The sequence below is a fragment of the Eriocheir sinensis genome, unplaced genomic scaffold (genome assembly GCF_024679095.1).
Source record: "Eriocheir sinensis breed Jianghai 21 unplaced genomic scaffold, ASM2467909v1 Scaffold742, whole genome shotgun sequence".
NCBI lineage: Eukaryota > Metazoa > Arthropoda > Malacostraca > Decapoda > Varunidae > Eriocheir > Eriocheir sinensis.
Window position 1 is genome coordinate 126,223 of NW_026112101.1, and position 14,967 is coordinate 141,189.

Consider the following 14,967-nt stretch of genomic DNA (forward strand, 5'->3'; position numbering starts at 1 on the left):
TAACCGCATTAGTAAATTTGCAGACGACACAAAGATTGGTAACTCGGTTCTCACTGACGAAGACAGGCAAAGCCTCCAAGAGGATTTGCACAAAATTTCAGCTTGGTCGGATAGATGGGAGATGCCCTTTAACGTAGACAAGTGCCAGGTCCTTCAAGTTGGAACGAGGAATAAGAAGTTTGATTACGAAATGCGCGGCGTTAAACTCAAAAGCGTTCAATGCGTCAAGGACTTGGGGGTCAAAATCGCGTCAAACCTCAAATTCTCACAGCAATGCAGCGATGCAGCAAATAAAGCGAACAGAATGTTGGGCGTCATTAAAAGAAACTTTTTTATTTAAGAATAAAGATGTAATACTCCCGCTCTACAACAGTTTAGTCAGACCCCACTTGGAATATGCGGTACAGTTTTGGTCTCCCCACCATGCAAAGGATATTGCTAAATTAGAAGGTGTTCAGCGTCGGGCAACGAAAATTATCACTTCCTTGCGCAACAAATCCTACGAAGAAAGGCTTTCTACCCTTAACATGTTCTCTCTTGAGAAACGTCGCCCCCGAGGAAAACTGATCGAATGTTTTAAAATACTTAATGGTTTCACGAATGTAGACAGATCAACATTGTTTATGATCGATGACACTTTGTGCACGAGGAACAATGGCGTAAAACTCAGATGTAGACAAGTAAATTCAGACTGCACCAAATTTTTCTTCACCAACGTTGTAGTGCGAGAATGGAATAAGCTCCCATCATCAGTGGTCCAGTGTAACACGATTGACTCCTTCAAAAATAAGCTCGACCGTCACTTCCTTCAACTTAATATCAACTAGAGTAGAAATGCAACGTTTTGGAGTCTTCTGATTAATGTAAAATCACTTAGGTTTAAGGACAGACCACCAAGTCTGGACCATGGGGTCTGTGTGGTCTGATTTTCTTTGTAAATCTATGTAAATATCTCTCTCTCTCTCTCTCTCTCTCTCTCTCTCTCTCTCTCTCTCTCTCTCTCTCTCTCTCTCTCTCTCTCTCTCTCTCTCTCTCTCTCTCTCTCTCTCTCTCTCTCTCTCTCTCTCTCTCTCTCTCTCTCTCTCTCTCATGACCCTGGGTCACACCATCAGAATGCCTCAACATCGACTACCAAGGCAAATGCTACATGGCCAACTTAGTGAAGGAGGTAGAACTGCAGGAGGTCCATATAGAAGCGTTATAAAGATCAATGCAAAACCCTTCTAAAGAGGTGCAACATCCAACCCAAAGACCTGGAGACACTGGCGACGGACAGGCAAGCCTGCAGGGACCATATTCTCAAACGCTTCGCTGCTTACACACTCGCATTTGGCAGGGTTTTTGAAGGGGTATTGGGTATTTCCAGAGGTACATTTATAACCCTGGTGGTAGTTTTGTAATGCGGGAAAACCAGAACAATCGATCATCTTAAATAATTATGGTATTAACTGTGAATTATGTGATGGCGTGTAGTGCGGCGACTATGCCTGATGAACGAGCCTCCCATAACTCACTATACCCGTCACGCTGCTCGCGGGTTCAATCCCAGGCAGCGGGCGAATACCCTCTCCTGGTCTTGATTAATTTCTCGTGTGTTTCAATACGCGCAGAGGTCGTGTAGGAAAATAGAGGAAAAAAAGTAAAGTAAGCTCTCGGGGCATGACAGTTTGACCCCTCCTCTATACGTGAAAAAACACCCAAGAAAACCCGATTAAACTCCATTTTAGCCGTTGGATATAATGAGAGGTGGAAGCGTCTGAGAATACCGATCGGAGGGCTGCACGTGTAAAAGGATCCACGCACCAGAAACCAACAAGAGTACTCAAGAAAAAGAGCAGCAGGTGCCATATCTTAAAACAGTTCGGCGCCAACCACACATATTTGACATGGAAGGAGTTTGGGGTATTTTCAAGGGTAGTTTAATGACCCTTGCAGTAGTGCTACTCTTCCTCTGTACCATGAACCTAAAAAATTCTCATGAGAACCAGAATGATCTCCTTTTTGGCCTTTGAAAATAGTTGGTGAAGGAGGCGGAAATACCAACCCAGAGCAACGTATCCAACGACACCACCGCAGCCTAGGAGCCGCACCTGTGGCACAACATCCCTGCCACAGGTGACGTGGTAGAGTGTGTGGCTCCCGCATAGGACTCAACAGCCATCTCCTTGATCATCGTCTTCATCATCATCATCATCATCATCTGCAAGCAAGCACGTGTGTGTGTGTGTGTGTGTGTGTGTGTGTGTGTGTGTGTGTGTGTGTGTGTGTGTGTGTGTGTGTGTGTGTGTGTGTGTGTGTGTGACCTGAGTTATCGAATGACTTTATTATTATTATTATTATTTTTATTATTATTTTTATTATTTTTAAACTTTCCTATATAGTGCATTTCTAGCGCATTTCATCCTTAAATCTAGCGCCCGACTCATTGGCACCGCCACCGTTGCCAGATTATCGTACTCAGAGCCTCATATTTACCGGTTTCTGAGCCATAGTTATTGCCAGAAAACACCAATAATAAACCATTTTAACGCTAACTATATATGAAGGCAGTTTTTGGGTCGGAAATCGGTAAATATAAGAGGCTGAGTACGACAATCTGGGTCCCATTGGCAACACCACTATCAGTCAGCTGATCGAGGCAGGAGGCACGTGACTTTACCAACGGGGGAGCCGCTCCGCCCTACTGCTTCATACCACTAACTGCTCCCACCACACAGCACCGAGGGACCAGAGAGTGCCACGAGAGCCACACAGAGCCACCAGAGGACCAGTGAGTGCCACGAGAGCCACACAGAGCCACCAGAGGACCAGTGAGTGCCACGAGAGCCACACAGAGCCACCAGAGGACCAGTGAGTGCCACGAGAGCCACACAGAGCCACCAGAGGACCAGTGAGTGCCACGAGAGCCACACAGAGCCACCAGAGGACCAGTGAGTGCCACGAGAGCCACACAGAGCCACCAGAGGACCAGTGAGTGCCACGAGAGCCACACAGAGCCACCAGAGGACCAGTGAGTGCCACGAGAGCCACACAGAGCCACCAGAGGACCAGTGAGTGCCACGAGAGCCACACAGAGCCACCAGAGGACCAGTGAGTGCCACGAGAGCCACACAGAGCCACCAGAGGACCAGTGAGTGCCACGAGAGCCACATAGAGCCACCAGAGGACCAGTGAGTGCCACGAGAGCCACACAGAGCCACCAGAGGACCGTCGAAGGCTACACGCACCAAATAATTGCGGAGTGCCAGTAGAACCCAGTGTGTAGGGGCGGTGTAGGGGCGAGGCTCGGCGAAGAGGAAGTAGAAGAAAACAAGAAGAAAAAGAGGAAGAGGAAGAAGAAGAAAAACAAGAAGAGCAAAAGAAGAAGAACAGGAAAAATAAAAAAAAGGACCTGACACATACAAGTAAACGACACGTACAAGACAAACTGCGGCTATTTTGACCCCCCCCCGTGAGTCCGTCTAGAGGGTCAGGTCAGAGGTCATCATGGGTGCCGACGCCGTGTCCATAGCGGTGATGACTGGGCTCTTCGCGGTGTCCGAATAAGGGGTGAGTGATGACTGGACTCACCACCATCATCACCATCACCACCACCACAGTCATCATTACCATTATCATCACATCACATCACCACCACCACCACCACAGCCATCATCACCATTATCATCATCACCACCATTATCATCACCATTATCATCATCACCACCATTATCATTACCACCATTATTATCACCATTATCATCACTTTCATCATCACCATCATCACTACCATTATCATCATTACCACCATCATCACCACCATCAGTATCACCACTATTATCATCACTTTCATCATTTCCATTGTCATTACCACCATCATTATTACCTTTATCATCACCACCACTATGACTATCATCACGTTATTATTATTATTGTTATGTAACTATGTATGGGTGTTCGGCCTTTTTAGCAGTATTTCTCTAGTCTTACACCCGCTGCCTCCCCAGACTCACCAATAAATCCGCAGGATAGATGGGCTCATTTACGTTTCCTCAGTTTATCATTATACTTTTGCTAGATGAGTTTAGGTGACGGTGGGGGCTTCATGGTGCAGTGGTTAGCACACTTGGCTCACAACCGAGAGAGCCCGGGTTCTATTCCTGGGCGGAGTGGAAAAATTTGGGCGGCTTTTCCAATACCCTACACCCCTGTCCACCCAGCAGTGAATGGGTACCAGGTATTAATTGGGGGTTGTGTCCCGTCTCCTGGGATCTGTTCCCTTATATAATTCCTTCCCCTTCTGTCTCTCTCCGGCACATGACCACAGATGTTGTGCCGACTAAACCAAACTTTCCAAACGTTTCCATATTGTACTGTTGTACACTTGCAGAGGTATATAGCACACGCGTGCTCCACTACAGTAATCCCTCGTTCATCGCGGGGGTTTGGTTCCAGAACCCCCTGCGATAGGCGAAAATCCACGAAGTAGCGACCTTTTATTTATTTTATTATTTTTATAATTTATATATTATATTTTATATATATTACTTATATAATCACGCATATCTGTGAATCTTGCCTCAGCCGTGTGAACAAGGTCACCCAACCACTAGTTTCTCGAGAGATTCAAAGTCGGCTACATTTCACTAGAAACTCATCGAAATTCTAGTCAGAAACTCGTCACCAACATATCGGTTACTCGTGTGGTCGGTAAGTTGAGGTCACAAGAAGAAGAAGAGCCTATCAGCTGTTCGGTTCAGTAGCTCTCCTAGCTCTCCACTTGTTTATTCCAGTACCGCAAAGAGTTCCATGAAACTAGATAAGCTTGGAATAATTATTTTGAGCAAGTTTAGGACTTTAGTCTTGTTCAAGTGCAGTCATTGCCTCATCATGTCTGGGTCCTCACTGACAACTTCTCGAGCATTTAACGGTAGCAAGCTGTAACACACTCTCCATTTGTCCCCGAGCTAACCACTGACGAGCCAACAAATGATACGGTCGCTGAGCCAATCAGCGCCCAGGATACAGAACACAGTGCTCTGGTTGGTCGCCTCCCATCCATCGGCCAATAGTGTGCCGTGTACAGTCACACGTGGGCAAACTAGCTAAAGCGGAAGCGGCCGTAGCTGCGTTTTACATAATTTATGTGCGAGTCTTTGTCTATGCATCTGCTGTGCGCTACGTATTTTATTTCAATTTAGTATTATTTTAACCCAGTAGCAGCGGGGATCATGATTCTTAATGGTCCCTCTAAGCAAGGAAAGTGAGAAAAAATCACCCCTCACACAAACCATTTCACAATATATATCAAAGTATTTGTGATCAGTTTATGCATCATCTATTTTTGGGGGTTAAAATCATGGGACAAATTTGGCCCGTCGCTGCTACACAGCAAAGCCACAAATTTGGCCCGTCGCTGCTACACAGCAAAGCCACAAACTTGGCCCGTTGCTGCTACACAGCAAAGCCACAAATTTGGCCCGTCGCTGCTACACAGCAAAGCCACAAATTTGGCCCGTCGCTGCTACACAGCAAAGCCACAAATTTGGCCCGTTGCTGCTACACAGCAAAGCCACAAACTTGGCCCGTTGCTGCTACACAGCAAAGCCACAAACTTGGCCCGTTGCTGCTACCGGGTTAATATGTTCTTATTAATACTTTCTTAATTTTTTTATATTGTTTACAATTTTTGGGGGCTAGGAAATGCTTCTTTTAATGCAAAAATATGTAAAATAATAAATATATTAAAATACCTCTATACCACAAAATCCCGCGATATATTGAAAAATCCGCGAAACGAAACTAAATATTTACAATCTTAAAATCCGCGATACAGCGAGACCGCGATAAGTGAACCGCGATATGGCGAGGGATTACTGTATATTATTACTATATTATTTATACAGTCATACCTCGGTTTATGAGTTCAATTCGTTCCGGAATTTTGCTTGCAAACCAAAATGTAGTGCTGACTTGCCTGATGGGTGCGCCTCCCATAACTCACTCTGCCAGGGGGGCACCTCTTTGGCCGACTGGTTAAGGAGTGGCTCTCCCGTCTCGCTGGTCGCGGGTTCGATCCCCGGCGCCGGCAAACCTTTCCTTGTCTGGATTAATTTCTCGTGTGTTTCGTTACACACGGTGGCCGTGTGGGAGTGTAGTAAAAAGAAAATTCTGGCATTTCAAAAACACTCATCAACCAAAACGAATTTCCCCATTGAAATTAACCCGGTGGTGGTAGCAGCAGGGATCATGTTTCTTAATGGTCCCTCTAAGCGAGAAAAATGAGAAAAAATCACCCCTCACACAAACCATTTCATGATATATATATCAAAGCATTTCTGATCAGTTTATGTATCATCTATTTTGGGGGGTTAAAATCATGGCACAAATTTGGCCCGTCGCTGCTACACGGTTAAAGTGAATCCAATTGATGCGTCCCATATCCCAAAAAATATTAACAAATAATCATATTACTTGTTATTCAATACAGAATAAATGTAATTTTACTTACAAATAGCAATGATAAATAATATAAATGATATACTATGATAATATGAATATAAATGATATAGTATAATATATAAATAATATAGTAATAATATACTGCTGAAAACACAAAGATCACACACTAGACTGCCGAGTGGCTTAAAACTACCCACATGCTGTCCAGAAGACCACCTATCAACCCGGACTCTAGATTCTAGGATTATAATGAGCTCCGGGGGGCAGCATGAGCCAATGCAAGATGGCGCCACTATAAACACTTGCCTGCGTCACAACGGGCTGGGCCATACCATCAGACCCCTCCAAACAAGCCTACCGGCGTGGGGTGCTACCTTTGCGAGTGTACAATGCAGACTGAAAGGAACGCCACTGAGGCTTGCCCCCCCGTTGCTGTTGTGAGCATAGTATCCGCCGTTCCTGTTTTCTCCTTTGCAGCACCATCCCTTTTAACCATCTTTCTGGGGGACATTGTTAACCTGGTAGCAGCGGGGATCATGTTTCTTAATGGTCCCTCTAAGTGAGAAAAATGAGAAAAAATCATCACTCACACAAACCATTTCATAATATATATCAAAGCATTTGTGATCAGTTTATGCATCATCTATTTTTTGGGGGTTTATATCATGGCACAGATTTGGCCCATCGCTGCTACACGGTAAAACCACAAATTTGGCCCCTCGCTGCTACTGGGTCAAAGCACAAAGACCGCACACTGTAGGGCTGAAAACGTTAAGATCGCACGCCAAAGCACAAATGCAATCGGACACGAGTGCACGGATATTATCTCTACGAGTTTACAGCGCGGACTGAGACTAGGGTTGCCAACTTGCCACCCTTTCCTTAATTAAAATACAGAATGCCATTTGTTCCGTATTTGGCTGTCTGAATGGTTAAGCAGATAAAATTCACTATTTTAAAACTAGTGAGTGCATTTTTGGGGGAACCACAAAACCAGTCCATAAAATTATGTCATGTGTCATCGGGGGGCTTCATGGTGCAGTGGTTAGCACACTCGGCTCACAACCGAGAGAGCCCGGGTTCGATTCCCGGGCGGAGTGGAAAAATTTGGGCGGCTTTTCCGATACCCTATGCCCCTGTCCACCCAGCAGTGAATGGGTACCAGGTATTAATCGGGGATTGTGTCCCGTCTCCTGGGATCTGTTTCCTTCTCCTATAATTCCTTCCCCTTCTGTCTCTGGCATGTGACCACGGATGTTGCGCCAAATAAACCAAACTTTCCAACTTTCAAGTGTCGTCCTGAAATACGTGTAAAATACACCTCATAACGTCCCTCCCCCTCTCCTCCTGCCTTCACCAGCAGCGGCTGTCAGTCATGGCAGACTAGAGAAATTTTAGGGTTGCCACGCGTGCCTTAAAACATGGATTCGTTCTGTATTTGAGACTTGGATGTTGTGTTCCTCATTTTTCTGAGCTCAAGGTGGCAGCCCTGACTGAGACTATTCCCATTGTTCTCCTCTTTGAGCACTCTCGTCTTGCAGCGAGCAAAGGGAACACACGCTCACGTCTTCGACTTGTACAAAAAACCACGCCAGTCCTCGTTGAAAGACTGACTTAGTCGGTTAGGCTGACGTCACCAGATAGTCAGTCAATCGGCGTCCTCCCCTCCCCTTCATGAGCCGTCCACCGCCAAGGGTCTGTGGTACTCCCTCAGAGGGACGTAAGCTCTTGACCCCAGCGGCCTCCATATAGCCTGTGTCTTCCAACACTTTCTAGCTTATTCTGGTCCTAAAATTTGGAATTCTGTGCCAAATCACATTCAACTATTACCAACATTGCATACATTTAAGAAACAGTATAAACAGTATATTCTTGGTCAGTATTGATAATCTAATCTAGTAGCTAATGTATATAAGTGGATTATTATGTTCTATGAGGGGTGAATATGTATTATGTAATGAATTTTTTTTACAAACATGCTGCCCAAAAAGCAAGATCTGCTTTAAATGGGCTGCTTACAAATTAATAAACTCATTTATCCTTATTAAAAACCATATTTTGTAGGCATAGTAAAATGTTTCAAGTGTTTTGCAACCCTTGAGGTGGCGAGAAATTTATAAAAAAAAAAAATAAAAAAAAACGTACTAACAGGCTGCTCATATACCAAGTCACCGCCAAGTCAAGGCATGTTTTGTGATCTTTTTTACCCATAAATCAACACTCGTTAAACCAAGGACTATTATTATTATTATTATTATTATTATTATTATTATTATTATTATTATTATTATTATTATTATTATTATTGTTGTTCAATGTTTGTTGACCGTTCTGTTTTGTTCCAGGGTGATCCAGGTGGTCTTGGCGATAACGGCCATCTCCTGCTGGCTATTGTAAGTGTGTGTGTGTGTGTGTGTGTGTGTGTGTGTGTGTGTGTGTGTGTGTGTGTGTGTGTGTGTGTGTGTGTATTTACCTAGTTGTAGTTTTATAGGCCTGGGGTTTACGCTGGTGTGGTCCCGTCTCCGTATCTACATTTATCCACCTTTTCCTTAATGCTTTGCACACTCCTCACCGATACTACATCCTCACTTAGTCTGTTCCAAACCTCAATATTTCTTTGCGGGAAGTGATATTTCTTTATGTCTCTCAAGCATCTTCCCTTCCTCAATTTTTTACTGTGTCCTTTTGTGTTCCTGGTCGTAATTTCTTCTTTTAGTAGTAACTCCTCGTTGTCTACTTCTTCCATTTTGCTCAGTAATTTGTAGATTTGTATTAGGTCTCCCCTTTCTCTTCTTTGTTCTAGTGTTGGTAAGTCCATTTCCTTTAGTCTCTCCTCGTATGTTAATCCCACTAGCTCTGGAACCATTTTTGCTGCCATCCTTTGTATTCTTTCTAGTTTCTTTATGTGTTTCTTCTTATGGGGAGACCACACTGCCTCTGCATATTCCAACTTTGGTCTGATCATAGTGGTAATTAATTTTTTCATCATATCCTTATCCATCTAATGAAATGCTAGTCCTATATTTCTCACCATGTTATACGTATCACCAAATATCCGGTTTACATGACTCTCTGGCTGTTTGTTATCTTGCATAATTATTTGTGTGTGTGTATATTTACCTAGTTATATTTACCTAGTTGTGACATACGGGAAAAGAGCTACGCTGGTGCTGTCCCGTCTCCATATCCTCTCTTATCCAACTTTTCCTTAAAATCATGAATGTTTCTTGCACAAACCACCTCCTCCTCCAGTCCATTCCACAGCTCAATGCTTCTGTTTGGGAAGCTAAACTTTTTCACATCTCACCTACACGTGGTCGCCCTCAACTTCTTTCCATGTCCTCTCGTTTCTCTCTCGCTCCTCACACGCAGGTCCTCTCTGTCCAGATTCTCCACCCCGCTCGTCACCCTGTACACCGCTATCAGGTCTCCTCTTTCTCTTCTTCTCTCCAGGGTTGTGAGCCCCATGTTATTGAGTCTGTGTGTCTGTGTCTGAGTGTGTGTGTGTGTGTGTGTGTGTGTGTGTGTGTGTGTGTGTGTGTGTGTGTGTGTGTGTGTGTGTGTGTGTGTGTGTGTGTGTGTGTGTGTGTGTGTGTGTGGCTGTGTTTACCTGGCTGTACTTACCAAGTTGTATTGACCTAGTGTTAGTATGCATGGCCTGAGTCTCTCTAGACCTCCCTTCATTTCTCTTCACTGTGATAAGTGTTTGTTCACACAGCTATGTTATACCAGGGGGGCTTCGTGGTGCAGTGGTTAGCACACTCGGCTCACAACCGAGAGAGCCCAAGTTCGATTCCCGGGCGGAGTAGAAAAATTTGGCTGGCTTTTCCGATACCCTACGCCCCTATCCACCCAGCAGTGAATGGTACCAGGTATTAATTGGGGGTTGTGTCCTGTCTCCTGCGGTCTGTTCCCTTCTCCTATAATTCCTTCCCCTTCTGTCTCTCTCCGACATTTGACCACAGATGTTGCGCCCACTAAACAAAACTTTCCAACTTTCTGTGTTGTACCAGCCAGCAATGGACACAAAACTACGAACAAGTTGCTTCAAATTGGAAACTGCTCTGGTTTCAATAATTTATAAAACTCAGATTTCCTTCTCTACGTTTGTCTTTCAATCTGTCAGCTGCCTGGAGGTTGTGCCGACTAAACCAAACTTTCCAACTTTCCCCATTTCGCTCTTCTTCTTTTCCTTCTTGCGTACTCTCTCCTCCCTGATGTCTGTGATTGCAATGAAAAACTAACAAAACACCTTCACTTTCAATCACACCATTCATCGACAGCCCCAAAACCTGCCCTCCTTGACCCCCTCCCTGCTTCCTGCTCACCCCTGTCTCTGCCCCTCAGTTGGATGCTGGCGTATATGCACCAAATGAACCCGCTCATCGGGCCCCAGCTCCACAACACAACCATCCTCGCCATACAGTACATTTCGGTAAGTGACTGGATACCTGCCTTAGTCTGGTAACACTGGATGATGTAATTCACCTCTTGGTTTGCTGCAGGAGTTTTGGGCATTTCCAGGAGTAGTTTAATGGCCCTGCTGGTATTTTGACCCTTCCTCTGTACCATGAACCTAAGAAACACTCATTTGACAAGGCTTTCGTAGGAGTTCTGGGCATTTCCAGGAGTAGTTTTATGGCCCTGCTGGTAGTTTGACCCTTCCTCTCTACCATGAACCTAAGAAACACTCATTTGACAAGGCTTTCGTAGGAGTTCTGGGCATTTTCAGGAGTAGTTTTATGGCCCTGCTGGTAGTTTGACCCTTCCTCTGTACCATGAACCTAAGAAACACTCATTTGACAAGGCTTTCGTAGGAGTTCTGGGCATTTCCAGGAGTAGTTTTATGGCCCTGGTGCTAGTTTGACCCTTCCTCTGTACCATGAACCTAAGAAACACTCATTTGACAAGACTTTCGTAGGAGTTCTGGGCATTTCCAGGAGTAGTTTCATGGCCCTGGTGGTAGTTTGACCCTTCCTCTGTACCATGAACCTAAGAAACACTCATTTGACAAGGCTTTCGTAGGAGTTCTGGGCATTTCCAGGAGTAGTTTTATGGCCCTGCTGGTAGTTTGACCCTTCCTCTGTACCATGAACCTAAGAAACACTCATTTGACAAGGCTTTCGTAGGAGTTCTGGGCATTTCCAGGAGTAGTTTCATGGCCCTGCTGGTAGTTTGACCCTTCCTCTGTACCATGAACCTAAGAAACACTCATTTGACAAGGCTTTCGTAGGAGTTCTGGGCATTTCCAGGAGTAGTTTCATGGCCCTGCTGGTAGTTTGACCCTTCCTCTGTACCATGAACCTAAGAAACACTCATTTGACAAGACTTTCGTAGGAGTTCTGGGCATTTCCAGGAGTAGTTTTATGGCCCTGCTGGTAGTTTGACCCTTCCTCTGTGCCATGAACCTAAGAAACACTCATTAGAACCCAATTGAGCCCCTCTTTGACCTTTAGAAATAGCTGGTGTGAGAACCAAAAGTGTCTTATAATACTGACCTTAGAGTGTAAAGTTAACTGTTGTGTGCTGTTATGTGTGTTAAGGCTGCTTTGCACCTGGCAATTCCTGGCCGGCAATACAGCCGCCACGATCTAGCAGCTAGACCGGCTGGGTGCTCTCGGGAACAAGTACCTTCACACGTGGGAGGAGCCGCCATCAAGACGTAAACTGCTAGTAAATGCAAGGGCATGAATTCATCCCAGACACCCCAAAAGGCTACTACCATATCTTAAAACCACAATGAGTTTGGTCCATTAGCCTAATATTGTAGAAATGCTTTAAGTAAACGAGTTTTATCATGAGTAGTGTCGATTGATTGATTGAATGCTTATTGTTGCATTTAACAACAAAGGAGAAGGGAGGAACATGCCATCCCAGGCATTACATAGTGTGATTATATAATACACGGAAATAATCGTTCCTTAATTACCTCCTTCGATATCTCGCAAAGAGACAAACATTTCTCGGATGTTGCTGCCACTCTCTCAAAAGTTGTTTTACGTAGACTCAGCTTCTCGTACAGCTTATCTTGTGGCTCCCACAAGTACCTATGCTGCCTCACTTCTTCTAGTAACGCCACCTCGGCCTCCCGGCTCCAAATCTTGTTGTCTGTATCTGTCATTTCTTGTTTTATTGGCGCCGACATGTTGTACTCAGCCGCCAGTCGGCAATACAAGATGGACGCGCTCAGCTGCAGAAACCTTGCCGCGAGAAGGGCTCCCAGACCCAGACCAAAAATGCAGCCGCGCCCGTATTGCGACTAGGAATTGTCAGGTGTAAAGCCGCCTTTAGAGGAGGAAGATGTTCTGGATGGCCGAGAAAAAAAATAGATAAAAATAATGCTTCAGAATTCATGAGTACATTTGGATGATACAAAAAATAAAGTCCATATTAATTAACACCAATGTGAAAGAAAAAAAAATCATTAAAAAGAATAACTAACTAACTAAATAAATAAATAAACAACAACACTACTCTATTTAGGAGCAGTAAGTAGCGGGCTTTTTTTCATTATTGTTTTCTTTTTCTTTTTATGCCCTTGCACTGTCTCCTCTGCTGTAAATATATATATATATATATATATATATATATATATATATATATATATATATATATATATATATATATATATATATATATATATATATATATATATATATATATATATATATATATATATATATATATATATATATATATATATATATATATATATATATATATATATATATATATATATATATATATATATATATATATATATATATATATATATATATATATATACCTCGTCAAAGTTCACAGGCCAAGATAGTTTTCCAACCATATGCTAAACTAATCCGGAGCCTAAATTACATAACGTCGTTTTCTATTTTTTTCCGCTGTATTGGCTTCTATAGTGGTGGTGGTGATGGTCTGGCACTCTCTACATGGCCCACCAACTGGCTCTGGGCATTCATCTATAGGCGCCATATGCTAAACCCATTCAAGATGAGAGTTTCGAGACGCCTCTTCGCCTGAAATTGACCTCTCTTTTGCCCTCTTGATCGTTCTTTCTTCTTTTTCCATTTATTTTCTTGTCATAAATAAATCCGTAAAAAAGAACAGCAAGGTCATCTGCTTACCAAACTCTCACTCTGCCCAAAACTTATCCTTTCTGCCTTTCCTCTCTTCCTAAAGCTCCTCTTCCATTCCCTAAATTCATCATCATCATCATCATCATCATCATCTTGTTATAAATAAGTCGGTTAAAAAGAACAGCAAGGTCAACTGCTTACCAAACTCTCACTCTGCCCAAAACTTATCCTTTCTGCCTTTCCTCTCTTCCTAAAGCTCCTCTTCCATTCCCTAAATTCATCATCATCATCATCATCATCTTGTTATAAATAAATCGGTTAAGAAGAACGGCAAGGTCGACTGCTTACCAAACTCTCACTCTGCCCAAAACTTATCCTTTCTGCCTTTCCTCTCTTCCTAAAGCTCCTCTTCCATTCCCTAAATTCATCATCATCATCATCATCATCATCTTGCTATAAATAAATCCGTAAAAAAGAACAGCAAGGTCAACTGCTTACCAAACTCTCTCTCTGCCCAAAAATTATCCTTTCTGCCTTTCCTCTCTTCTTAAAGCTACTCTTCCATTCCCTAAATTCATCATCATCATCATCATCATCTTGTTATAAATAAATCGGTTAAAAGGAACGGCAAGGTCGACTGCTTACCAGACCCTCACTCGATTCAAAACTTCATCCTTTCTGCCTTTCTTCTCTTCCTAAAACTCCTCTTCCATTCACTAAATTACCCTAAAAATTGAAAAGAGGAAAAAAAACTCAGCCAGAAGTCCGTCCCCTCTTCCACTGCAGTAGGACATGGGGCCATATCCTCAAACCCTTTGGCTGCCCAGCATGTCTTTCCTAGGGGTTTTGGGCGTTTCCAGGGGTCGATTAATGGCCCTGGTGGTAGTTTGACCCTTCTTCTGTGTTATGATTGTGAAAAAGCACTCATGAAAACCCCACTGATCTCTTTTTTGACCCTTGGAAATAGTTGAATACCAGCCCCGATTGCTTAGGTGACATAAGGGGGAGTAGCCGTGAACATTACCTTGGAGTGTGGGTGATGGAGGGGCCAGGCTCATGGGACCAGTTTAGTGTATGGTGACTATGATAACTTAGTGTACAGTGACTGGCATTCCTGTAGTGTAGAGATTGTGCGTGTGTGAAGTGTCTGTCTGGTAGTGTGTGGCGCTATACGAGGGTCCGAGGGAACATGGTCTTTTAAATGACACCTTTCCAGCCAGACACGTGCCTTTCTTTGGGTTTTCAGAGGCTGTGTTATGTCAATTTTTGGGTATAACTTTTTAAGTGCGTCGGATAAGGGTGTTGATTTGGCAAAGCGTGTGTCAGACCTTGCTCTATGCACAAAACAAGTCCCATTGGTCTCAAATTCATAAATCCATTGAAATAACGCCTCCATTCAGTGCATTTCTGTTTAGGGATCTCCTTATAATGTGCCCCTGAACTGACCCCT

General features: G+C 43.7%; 1 long non-coding RNA gene across 1 annotated transcript; it reads left to right on the top strand.

Annotated features, from left to right (window-relative positions):
• Positions 1-13,337: 13,337 nt before the first annotated feature.
• Positions 13,338-14,721, top strand: LOC126994190 (uncharacterized). The gene is made up of 3 exons (XR_007748881.1): positions 13,338-13,552; positions 13,706-14,002; positions 14,150-14,721. It is a non-coding gene; the product is annotated as an uncharacterized LOC126994190 (long non-coding RNA).
• Positions 14,722-14,967: the final 246 nt, after the last annotated feature.